The 13,074-nt window shown below is 42.7% G+C and overlaps 1 long non-coding RNA gene across 2 annotated transcripts in view; it reads right to left on the bottom strand.

The window, feature by feature from the left end:
• Positions 1-10,832, bottom strand: part of LOC125703392 (uncharacterized) — a 32,773-nt gene extending 21,941 nt beyond the window's left edge. For both annotated transcript variants that reach the window (XR_007380845.1, XR_007380846.1), the window contains exon 1: positions 10,693-10,832. This is a non-coding gene — a long non-coding RNA (uncharacterized LOC125703392). The remainder of the gene's footprint in view (positions 1-10,692) is intronic.
• Positions 10,833-13,074: the final 2,242 nt, after the last annotated feature.

Raw genomic sequence — 13,074 nt, 5'->3', positions numbered from 1 at the left:
ACAGTAACATTATCACTATGTCAGAAACAAACACATGAAGTATAGATGTTGTGGTCAAGGTGTAGGAGCCTGCCAGACACAAGATAGAGAACATAATCTCTAAAGCAGTCCTAGTTTAAATTCTGAACATTCTTTAGAACGAATGAGTAACTTTTGCTGACAATTATTGTATTTCCACCCAAAAGTATGCCTGAGACCAAAAATCTTGCACATACATGCACGCACAAACAAGGTAAAGGATCCAACATTTACTGACTTCAAATAAAAATCACTTCCACTGACAGCTGAAGCACGACGCTCTGATTTAGACCCAACATGCAGTATCTGTGTTTTCTGCACGGAAGCCGCTACTGCTCAGACAGAATGAAGCAGGTGATCTCTGTACTCCACATTATGGGGGCAGAATGATATAATACATGAGAGGTACGCAGAGCCTTAGCAGTTCATAGGCTTGACCTACTTCAAAGAAAACCAGGCAGGGCAGTGGCAAGTTCATGCTGTGAAGAAATTGTTGCTGCTCCAACCTACCATGCCAGATCGTAGGATGCTGCTGTGAGGTCACCCACGCTGATCCACTATAGAATTCAAAGACACAAAGTGACCTATTTTATGTCTGGTTAGGAAATAAGATGCTAGGAATAGCATCCAGAGGCTTAAGCACCTGGTCACTGACTGCAGGGAAAGCTCAGCACAGACCTCCCCAGCACTACCTGCATGGGTTTGTGTTGGAGACGTGCTGAGCATACAACAGTGCTCACTTTCAACACATCTGTCGTTTTTGTGAGAGATCTGCAGAGCATGGAGAACCAGAGACAAACCACACCAATCTCAGCTCAGAATACTGAAAAGTAACTCCTTAAAGAAGTGCTCTCCAACCAGAAATTAAAACAGGGGTGCACTTATCAAATTAAATAGTGAACAGCTGCCTGAAAGGTTTCTGGAATTTCAGGAGGTCAAGTTCTGAATTAAGAGCCAGGAATTTCAAACTGAAGCAGCAACTCGTGGCAGTTCGATTCTTTCTGTAACCCCTTCACAAATAAGGCACTGTACATTCACGGTTCACTACCAAAAATTATGAACAATTTTTTCACATCAACTCCAAACGACGACATCATTTTGGGGGCAAAACCAGCGCAGTCCTGCTTCCCTGACAAATGAAGCACACCCTCAAAACACAGCAAGTGCGCCCCAGAACTTCTCTCTGCTTTGTCACTTTGCCATGAACACAAACTCTATTGCTCTATTCTGACCATCAAGCTCTTGGAACAGAAGACACAGAGCAGCTACTACAGCAATCCCCATCTCAGTTCTCCTTGCTTCCTCCTGAAGGCCTCATGATCTCACTGCTCAATCACTCATCTTGGTTCTGCACACACATGGGTACACACTAGCTAAACCGGTGACATATTTTTCTTTTACTGCTGGGTGCACTTCTCTTGGCATCCAAACACTTTTGGTTTTGCCTTTAAAAACAGCTTGTGAAACGGAAAAGCTGGGAATATTTTCTGTGCAGAGAAAAAGGAAAATGTATTTCAAAGCAAGTAACAAAGCTGCCATTCCAAACGCTAAGAGGAAAGGTTCATGAAAGAAAACAGCTTACCATCTTTTGCACTTTTAAGCAAAATTCTGATAAACTGAGGGAACCTGTAACACTGCAGCCTGGATTATTAGCCTTGAACAGGCACCAAGGGCATCACCAATTGACTGTAGGTGTGGATTCTGCATGCCAAGAGAGACAGATTTCATAGTGTCAGCTGAGATGTGTGTGCCGCCTTCTTTTGCTCCAGGCTGCAGAACTGGCATATAACAGGCAGACTTCAAACCTGAACTTTCCTCGAAACAAAAGGGCTGGATGGTTCACATGAAAAGAAAATAAATGAGAAAAGCAAACAAATGTACTCAGTAAGCCAAGTTTCACTGCGAAAAGCTGCATCAATCCATACCTTAAGTAAGCCATGGCCAGCCAACACAGCATGTTAACAAGTGGAAAGGATGAACTACTCTGGATACTCCACCAAGTTAAATGATACACCAATACCAGTGAATACAGCACACTTATAAAATCTTTCATAAGCTTTAGTATTTCACTCACTTGAGAACTCTTGACAGTTGTTAATATACCTTCCAGCCATCCAATTAGGGTAGAGGAATGGCACAATGCTAGTAATTAATTTAAGAACATAAGAGAAAACGATGGTGATTTTTCTTCCCTCTTTTTTAAAGAAAACAAGTGCTATAGCTGACATCTACATCATTTCTCTAACAGCGGTACTGGGAAAACACTTGCACGTCAAACAGGCTGAAATCTGTGTAAGACTAAATCCAAAACAGCTCACAGGACTGATGGATAGATATATTTCTTAGATAGTCACAGACAACTGGGAAGGTCTGTTGCAGGTTTTATTTTTGGCTTGGTTAAATGTGATATATAAGATTATCAGCTGTACTACAGAGAGATATAGCAGTAGTACAAAGACAAGATCTGGGCTATTTAATGAAACACCTTCTGTTAAATCTGAGCTACATAAAGAGACCAGATCCTGCAAGCCTCCACAGGCACAAGCTGAGGGCCTGATCAGCAAACTGTTGTATCTATCAAAGACAACCAAGCACAAAATTCTCCACATGTTTGGGGAAAAAAAAAACAACAAACCAACCACAAACCAATAAGCAGATGAACATAACTCCAGCAAGACTTAGGAAACCAGGGACCCCCTACCTGTCTTGCCACCAGTATCAGCTTAGGATTCATCTCAAAAAGGACTGACCTCCAGAGCTGCTCAGCACAGCACAGTCTTGCAGTTTAGATGTAAAACCCACTGAAAATGGATCATGGTCATGTGGGAAAGATGGGATGAGCACGGAGCCTTGTAGGCATTTGGAAGCATCTCAGCCATACAGCAGGACAAGACAAGATCTCATGCTGTGTCATTTGCATTTCTGTGGCTTCCGCATTTTTAGCAATCTATTGAAAGGTAACACGGACAAGCAGCTCACACAAATTCATCCAGATAGCTCCTGAGCTCAACCAGTGCCTGCGAGTCCAGCTACTTCTTGCCAATTTTGCCCGTCCCCTTATCCTGAGTTCTGCGTATAAAATAGATTTAATAATAGCTTCACATGCACTGAGGGAGCAAGATGGGCACGCAGAGGTGAAATCAAGTTTGTAAAGCTCTTGAAAATCCTTCAGTTGCAGACACTGAAGAAAAGTAAATATTCAACGTTAGACTCCTGTGACTTTAAATGGACTCCAGATGGTCCAAAAAGCTTTCAGCTGCTTTGGAGGTTTTCTCCCATTGTAACTGGGAAGTTCACACATTCAACTGTCCTTTTTCTTGAACCAAGTTAATTTCTCTTACTACTGCAATCACAAAGCGTGATGTATTGCTTCAATCCGAGTTCTTGGCCGGTGGATTGCGGTCACCACAAAAAATGCAGTCTAATTCTCTGCAAGGTACGCCAACTCCATATAACCTTGTAAATGCCAAGAATGGTGAAAGAACAGGGCCTGAGAAAAGCAGAATATATTATTTCACTGTGCAGATAAATAGCTAACACTGAATTGCTTGCAGCAGGGAAGGAAATCATATCAGACATCTCTCCGTGATCTTGGCTCTTCCTACACAGATCCTCACTTTCCATAATAACTCACATGGAACAGGAATATTGAAACAACTGCTGCGCTTGTCCAGCAAGACAGGCAGCAAAGGGCTTGAGCAAAATGACCACGGGTGCAAGGTGCTGATACTACGTGGTAACCTTTACCATTTTCTCTGTTTAGCCAAGATAAACGTCCACACTCACAATGTAAGGCAAAAAGAGGCTTTCTGAAGAAAGAATTAAGAGATCTGAAGCGAAGATTCAGGTTGTAAAAACGTTGGGCCAATTGGCATCTGCCTGTCCGGTAATTCCTTCTGTCTTTTATCTTCTGAACTGTGTAACAGTGTGTGACTAATATCAGTCCTCCTACTTCTTCAGCCTAGTCATTTTAGCTGGTATTTTAAAGCGTACCACACTATGTGCTGACTTGCCTCCACCCTCTGCTAGCTTTCCTGTTCTAGAGAGAGACAGAGAGAGAATGACTCATGCATCTCTCCTACTATTCAAGCATTTTAAGCAAATTTAAAGGAAAGTTTTAAAAGTGCTCTCTTGATTTGGGAATGCCTAGGTGGGGTTTTCTTTTTTCTGCATGCTTGTTTGTGCAACATCATACGTAGCTTTCCAAGCTTTATGAAACCTGGACATGAAAATTCTGTGTAATTTGAGCTACTTTGAAAGCGTAGGCTACCATTAAGTGCTGGTTTTTCACTAGATGTTTTCATTTGAGCTCAACTCTTGACCTCACACATGCTCTGGGGAAAAGCAAAACTCCTGGATAAGGGCACCTACTGTTGTCCCCGTGACAGCTGCCTTAAGAAACTGAGATGCTGTGTTCCCTCCCAGCAGGGATTTGGAGGTGCTTGTTCTTCTGGATCTCAACTATCTAGGAAAGGCCTATGAGGATGAGTCGAGCAAGGACAAAGGAATTTATGCTGGATAGTTTGCTTGAGGGTCTAAGCTTTCTTACGTCATGCTTTAAGATCCCTACCTCACTTCAGGTACAGTGGCAACCTCAGCTTTAGGGGAAGACACAAGTGGCTGCAGAACTGCCCTTTTTTGACACAAAACCACACAGCCTGCCTCTAAAGCAACCCAAACATGGATGCCAGCACGCTCCGCCAACCTGCCCTGCTGCTTCACTTCCCAGCCCTGCTCTGATGCCAGCAGAGGACCAGGTCAGCGCTGCTGTGCTGCCCAGCTGCTGCTCTGAGCTCCTCTGTGCACTCCATGGGTGCTCCCTCCTCACCCTGGCACCACCCAGACTTTTCAGAGAAGGAAGTTCCTGCTTTACAGTTGGCTCTTCTGCTCTTAGAACTGAATGCAAGTGCAACCGAGATTTCCTTCTAAGGGCTTTTTTTTTTTTTTTTTTTTTTTTTTTAAACGGCTCAGCTACTTTCCTTTCATACAGCTTTCCCTGCACGATCAGCTTCCAAACACAGCTGCAGCCTTTCTTCCATCCTCACGCCCCTCAGCAGCAGCAAGAAGACATCCTCGTTAGACAAGAAAGCGATGCTGCTTCCGGCGGGAGCGGAGCAGCTCCGGGCAGGAGCCCACCCGCCCAGCCTGGTGTCGGGCCGCTCCCTCAGCGAGATGCCGAGCCTCCTCAGGCGCGAGGCGTTCAGCAGCGCGCTGCCCGGCGGCTCCCGCCAAGGCGAAGCACGGAGGCGGAGCAGCGCCGGGCGCGGAGCTGCCCCTACGCGGGCCCCGGGCTACCGCCCGCTCCCCGCCGGCAGAGCGGAGGCGAGCCCCCGTGCCCGCTTCGGCTGCGCCCCCTGGCGGGCAGTGCAGGCAGTGCCACAGGCCCGCGGCCCCCTCGCTGAGGAACCCACGGAGCCGCAGCGCTGCCACGCGCGCCCCACCGCCATTTTAAGCAGCTGCGTGTTTCAAAACCAAGCGAATGCAAGATAAAAATTAAAAAAAAAAAAAAGCTGGATCCTAGAAAGCTCGGGTCAGCGCTTGCATTGCAGGATGGTGCCCCGAGCGGCGCTCCCAGGCAAGCCCCATCTCTGTGCACGGAGGCCGTCCGCTGCCTCGCGGCTTTCCAGGCTTCTTCGCGCTCGCGTGCTCAGCACGTGCAGCAAGATGCGAGAGCCTCAGCTGCAGCCCCTGCCCCGAACCTCGGCTGGGGCTGTGCCTGCCGGGCTGAGCCTCGTGGCGCTCCGTCAGCACAGCACAGCCTGCAGCGTCTGTGACTTACCATGAAAACCTCGTTATTGATTTATTAAAGCTCTGAAAAAAAATAATAAAAAAAAAGGGACACTGAGAAGCAGACAGCATCAGTACTGCCAGCCCATCGCGTCCTCCTCACAGGCCAAACTATTTGTCTGACCCGGGATGCGGTGTTTTATCACTTAGAGATCGCAGGTTGCATTGTGAACCCTTGGCTGGCTGGATAATTTGTCTCTCAGCTCAGAGAGAAATGATGGAAGTCAATTTGACAGCTGTGAGGCTCCCCAAGGATTCCAGACCCGAAGTGCACAGAGCAGTGACAGACGTGGCAGCGCTCCGCATATCAATGAGGCTGTGCCTGGGAATAATGCTGAGGCAATACAAATTGCACGTGTTCAGCTGGAAGGTTATCACTATCATTATGGTTATTAATTATTGTTATTATTACTTCTATTATTCAGGCAAAAAAAAAAAAGCCAAAAGCTCCTCTTGGTCTCATAGAAAACAGATGAGTTCCCAGTTCTGACCTACACACTGCCCTCAATTTCGTGCAACAGCAGCAGTGTAAATGGAACTAGAGGGTTAAGAAGATCTGGCACCATAAAAAGCTACAAAGCTTTTTGCAACTTAGAAAAGGAACAGTTGGACTGAGATCAGTGAAGAAACTGCCTGAATTGGGACCCAGCTTTCCCTGTGTCTTGTACTGAGTGCTGCAAGTGAAAACTCACTTGATTTCTCCTCTCACAGTGATGGTCACTGCCCTGTAGATTGTAAACAATTAGTCAGGACACAAGGCAAGGGAGATGGGAACCAAAATGAAGAATGAAGTATAGGCAGCTCTCCTGCTGTGTTTTCAGACCAACACCACAAATCTATTGAGATGGTAATTCCAAACTTTGGGCAGAACTTGGCCCTAAATATCTGTAATCTATTAGCTTAAAATAACAACATGTAAATCTATTACCTGGGTGCGTGGATGGGTGGCAATAACACTGAGTGCCCTTTTCTGCCACTTGCAAATACATCTGAAAGGCAGTTTAGATCCTTCCCTTATTCCACCTCTCTAGGCATTCCTGGGAAGTCTTGGGCCCAAATATCATTAACATTGAAGTTAAATGCAGCATAAATGAAAAAAAGAATAAAGCCTCTAAGCTTTAGTTTCATATTCATATTTTTTTTTTGTCATACAAGAGAATAGAGGTCATTCAAAACAATATACTAGATCTGCTTACATAGCAAATTTATCTCTAAAGAAGTAGATTTACAAGGGAAACCAAAAGCTCAGTGGCAACGCCATCAAATGACTCAAAAGCAGCACAACTGTGTGACTAAAACTATGGTAACTGTATAGATATAACATGCAGTCCTGCTTTATTAAATGAAACCTCTAGTGAATCTGTTATCACCATAGTAACGCTGTAGTTATGACATGGAAACATGCTGAACTAGTTTGATATTAACATCTGGTTAGCATCTGCACAGTTTCTTATTCACATTACTAAAATTATAATCCAAGCTGAGCAAAACTTAAGTAAGACTGCAGCTTTAAGGCCAAATTCTAGTCTCGAGTGCATTATATTCAGCACGCAGGTCTATGAGACATACCCTATTTCTGGATTTACAATTAAGGTCTTGGTGAGGTATGTAGAGGCTAGTTTGAGTATCAGTATGCATTGAGGATGTAAATGCACACACGCTGTGTTGTTGGTAAGAATATCCAGGCAAAAAAAAATTGCAAAACCATATGATGATTGCAACTGACCTTCCCACAAGTGTTCTCCACAGCAACCCTGGTTTGCAGAGACTGCTTCATACATTTCAAAGCTGCAAGCAGTTTCAAACACAGCTTGTTTTATTCTTATTTATTTTAAGCCACCTGCCACAACATTTTTTCTGTCTTCTTCCTCCCACATAAAGTGTGGCACTTTATTCACAAAACGGCACTGGCCTGAATACAAAGTTAGGAATTTTGCAGCCTGAGGAAAGTGATAGGTTTAAGGCTCAGAATCTACACACGCTCAAGATGAGAAGTAGCTGAGTTATATCACTAGAAAGAGATATTCCTGGATTTAAAAAATAGAAAAAGGGGGAAAATATTTTGCTTTTGGGCTAATAATAAATTGTGATATACAGGGTAACTTAAACCACAATATTCGTATATTAAAGCTTCCTTCCTTCCTCCCCCCACCTCCCTTTTAAGAATGGTTACGCTTCCTTTGCCACTGAGGCCTGTGCATTTGAATTCTAGTAACCAAACCCTACATTCATAGATAGAAGAGGGGAACTAGTAAATATTCTCCCAGTTAAAGCCTTTTTTTTTTCTCTTCAGGATTTTGGACATATGTATGTGATGAAACATTGCACACAATTCTATTCTAAACATGCCTATCCTTGCCTGAGCAAAGCCTGTGCTTGGCATAACCCAATAGCAAAGATGGAGGAACACCACGTCTTTAAGAGAAGCCTGCAAACTGAAACACTTACTCTCCTCAATCTGTCTTTAACCAACTGAATCAAGTACCAAGAGTCAGTAGAAATAATCATATAAGTGAAGCCTGTAATATCAAATGAATCATATAAATAACAGGGAAAAGCGTCGTATAATTTTCACCCCAAGAGTTAGATTGCATAGCTGCGTTCTCCATATGTCTTCCTTCTCGTTCTCATAACTGAGTATTATACCATATGAGAAGGCAGCACAACACAGAAACAAGAGTGACAGAACTGAATACAATTTCTAGTAGCAATTTGCTGCCTTAAAAACCACCATATAAGTGAGGTATCTATTTCACTTGCGTGACATAACAAACATATCCTCTACTTAGCCGACTCATGTTTATCTTCCATCATTACTAACAACCTATCTGCTGCTCCTGCTTGATCTCAGTTATCTAATGCGAGCTGTTTAAACATATTTCTGCTTCGCAAACAAGTCTTTTAATGCTTTGATGATTACAGCTGTCTGAGGTTTCATCAGTTACTTGTTGAAGCTAAGAACCCTACCAACATTCAATTGCAATAGAAGACACACGTGCAGCAGCAGCGTAGTCTGGATAATATCATGACAGAATCAGGAAAACTAAATGCTATTTCTGCTTTTCATCTGCTGTGACCTTGAGCAAGTCCTTTTTAATGGCCATGTTTGTTTTTCCATTTGTTAAGTAGGGGTTAACATTACTTTATTTGAAGCATTTAATTGAAGGCAGAACTCTGCAAGTATACATATAACAGCTTTACTATTGCAGCTGTAAGACACAGTCCCAAATGCTATAGAATGAAGTTATCTTAACTTCATCTATGGCACGAAGTTGCTAAACAGCCAACAGAAGAATGCCTTCAAAGGCAAGATGCTCAGGGAGGTTTAGCTAATCTTCGGTGAATATCTGATACACAATCTGTAGTACAGAAGTACAATCCCTGAATTTCCAGACACTTCAGAATTTATTCAGGTTTTTAATGTTTTTTTTATTTTTAACGATCATAAGATGGAAAAATTGCACTACTCAATCAAATACCAGCTGCAGGTCTACAGAGTGGCTAAGGTGAGGCCTCATCCATGACTATATATCAGAGTTCTTGAGCACCCTGAGATCTTTTTTCTCCTCTAAGGTAAGCCTGGGTCTGAGCATATTTGAGATTAACAGTGCTCAGCTGTCAGAGCTTGCCCTACCTTCACGCTTTGGGAAATACATTCAGTTTTTATTTATGTCTGCTAACATGTATGTTTTGGTGGAGCTCATAGGTGGCAAAAGGAGAAAATACTTACAATCCAGAAAATACACAGCCATGAAGCTTTCTGTTCCTTCCAGAGGCTCCTGCATATCTAACCTCATGCAAAAGGCTCGTGTAGCCTAAGCCAAGTGCTGTGCTTACAGCAGCTACTGAGAGTAAGGAGCATGCTGGATTCACAGACAACAAGCCTAGAGAGCACCTTCAGGGCCATTTCATCTGATTCCCTGCATAGTTGGGGTTAAACAGCCCCACTCTGCAGCAACCGCCACTGAGGGTTATTCTTCCCAGCTGTGTCAGTACAAACAAGCAAGCCTCAGTGCCACCTGTGTGGGGGAGCAGGTGATGCAATTCTGGCACTAGTTTGGGAAGAGATGAACAGCACTTGCATTTTACTTATTTTCCAAAACCTATAATAAAAAAGCATTGTTTTGGCTCATACAATTTCCACAGACTGAAATCTAGTGCAACAGGCCCTGCAATAACATGATGCAAGCAGAGAGAGCAGCAGCCATCACACCTTACAAGTCCAGAATTGGGCATTTTTGTTACTAAAGAACACCATATAGTATTAAAAAGATAGCACAACTGACATCACCACTAAAGGCAGACAAACAGAAATAAAGACAGTTGGGAAATGCATTAAAACTTGCAGTTTTTCTTCTGCTTTTACTCATACACCAGATTTATATGCTTTTCCTCCTTATAATGCCATAAGTATGTTTCTGCAACTCCCTCCTCCCTCCCATGTAAAGCAGCAGGCTAAAGCAAGTAAAAGACATGATCTCTCCCTTCATTCAGTGATGAGAGACAACTTCAAGAACGCAGCAGCTACACCATTAGAAAGCCAGCATCAGAGAAGGGTCAGGCTCAGCACCAAGGAGTTCTCAGGCAACTTAAAAGTTCACCCCAACTCAATCCACCAAGCACACACGACTGCTGAAAGAGAACATGGCTGCAGGGTTACCACAAGGTGAATCAGGCAAGGCCAGCAATCTGCTGGGACTGATCCTCTCTGGCTTACTTTGTGGTAAAACCCCAGTGCCACGTACTCACTGAGCTGCTCTTCAGCAGAGCTCACACACACTGATTACTCCAAGATCACCCTTATCTGATTTTACATTTGAAACAGGGGGCGAAGCCCACATCAAGCAATCACATCTCCAAAAGCAAAAAAGGATTCCCCAAACGTACCTCTCTCGAGCAAAAAGCAAAGCCACCACAGGACTGATCTCATGCTGTTTCTCCTCTCTGAACTTTGGTGTTGCCTTCTCCACCTTTCAGGAGAAACTGCTGCTTCCAAATGGCAACTTCAGAAGCACCTGTGAGAGAACTTAATTTGAACTAATTAGCTGTTGGTTGTCTGGGACCTGAGGAGTCATAGCAATTACTTCAGTTAAGAAACAACCTGGGGGAGGGCATTGCTTCTCTGCAGAAAAACGAACTAAGCTGATCCCCAAAGGAAAGTTTTTAAAGAGATGGAACTTTTCAAAGCACTGAGTGGAGCCAGCAGTGATCTAAACTAAAGATGAGTTTTAAAGCATGTAATAGAAAATACTTTCATGATCACTTCTATCTTAATAAGCTACTCTGATGTTTGAAATTATTTTGAAAGGTAGTTTTTGCAGCTTATTTCTGTATTTTTTTTTAAACGTTCAACTTTTACCTGCATGGCTCTACAGGATTTTGGCTGAGCAGGGATCTTGTGGGTCACGACCCTATAGAGGTTGTTTGGATTTGCATTCAGTGCAGAAAGGCTGTGCTGGGACCTCTGAGATGCTCTAGCAGTAATATGCCTGCTGATGGTAGGATCCCTCTCACTACAGGGTAAGTCACAGCAGCACTGGATATGCCTGCTATTTAGAATATAACATTTTGCCTTTTTTTTTCTTCTGTCATCTTGATATCATTTTACAGAAGGGTGCAAGTGTCCAAGCATTTTGATGCAAACTATTAAAACACCATCTAATGGTAAACTGATGTGTTCCAGCAGTTATTAGGGTTTACATCAGGTTTAGATTACTTCTGTAGCTGTTTTTGCTTTTTCACAGATAAATCCAAATCAGTGAAATCACTACAACCAATGATTTTTTAAAAATGTTATTATCATCAGTAAACACATTTCTAACATTACTATGAATATGCTTACCAACAATAAGTCTTCTTGTTCTAGCTTTTCTGTGATTGCAGAATAATAGATAAGCCCTGAAGCGTTCATTATCAATACAGATAAAGCAGATGCTGCTATTAAGATACATAAGTAAAATGAATCAGAAGACAACAAACAAGCTTGGATAATTTTGGGTAGAAATCTAATTGGGAATTATTCATCTACAAGGAGAAAAAAGGAAAGGCAGTGATGAGATGTGACTGGACAAAGAAAGAATGATGTTTACTAGAAAAGGCTGATTTGGAAAAATAGATGTGTGCTCAAAGGAGAAAGAATTCAATGAAAACTGGAAAAAAAAACCCAACCCCAAACTCTGATGACTTGTAACTATAATTCTCATTGTTTGAAATAACGATAATTGAAATTAAGTTCTCTATCAACACTACAGGACATTTCCTTTGTGATGGAGATAAATCCCTAAAGAGCAGTGAGTGTACAAGTGTACCATGTTTGGGGTTATAGATGTTTTCCATTATTTTTAAAGGTCTTAGCCCTCTAAATGTTCTTCTTGTCACCTAATTAAGCCCTTTATTATGAGTACTACAGAGGTCTGCAGTACTCTGGTCGATGAGAAGGCAAGGAAATTGAAAGCAGAACACAAGCAGCAGCAGCAGGGCGACAGATTTTCCAGGTCCAAGACCAATTCTCAAGGTTTCTCACAACCACATAACAATAAACTGTTTTCTGTCACAGTCCTAGAGACTATGAGTGAAGACACTGGTCCAACTTTGATGTTGTCCTGGTTACTGGTAATGTGCACAGTGCAATGCCTAAGGTAAACAGATGAGGAAGTACGAACTGATTCTCTAAGATGCTTGGTTAATCAGGTCCAAAGGGGCTCACCTAGCTGGGGGGTAGTTCAAGATTTTGGCTTTGTAGGTAGCTCCGAGAATCTTGCTGGATAAGACCCTAAATGCTTGAAATAAATGAGCGTGGCCATGTTTCATGGGAGACTGCAACAAGAAAATCGTTTGAAGCTTTATCATGACTTCCATCTGCTGGCTAAGCTCCATTAAACTTGACAAGAACTTTTGAAAAAACCCACATTGAGAGTGAAGAACTGTGATGATGAGGAGAAAAAGACAATTTTAACAGCTTGTATATGACTTTCCATAAAACTCCTGTTTTTCCTTTCTGTGTAATTTGATGATAAATTAGGGAGAAGACCATCTAAGATTATTGCATAAAGTAGAAATATGCAGAATATGTTGTATTCTACTCCAAGGAACTTCACAGATCTGTTTCTATGATCTTGGGAAGGAAGCCAAAGAAGATTAGAAATACACAGAAAACTTTGAGCAATTGATCTTACTGGGAGGTTACACTGGTACCTTTTATCCTCCTTGTATCCAGATGTTTCAGAAAATGCCCAGAAGTGAAACACTTGTAGGTTTTTAGGAGATGAT

The sequence above is a fragment of the Lagopus muta genome, chromosome 21 (assembly GCF_023343835.1).
Source record: "Lagopus muta isolate bLagMut1 chromosome 21, bLagMut1 primary, whole genome shotgun sequence".
NCBI classification, from domain to species: Eukaryota; Metazoa; Chordata; class Aves; order Galliformes; family Phasianidae; genus Lagopus; species Lagopus muta.
The sequence above is the reverse complement of the archived record's forward strand: the minus strand, read 5'-3'. Positions and strand labels throughout refer to the sequence as shown.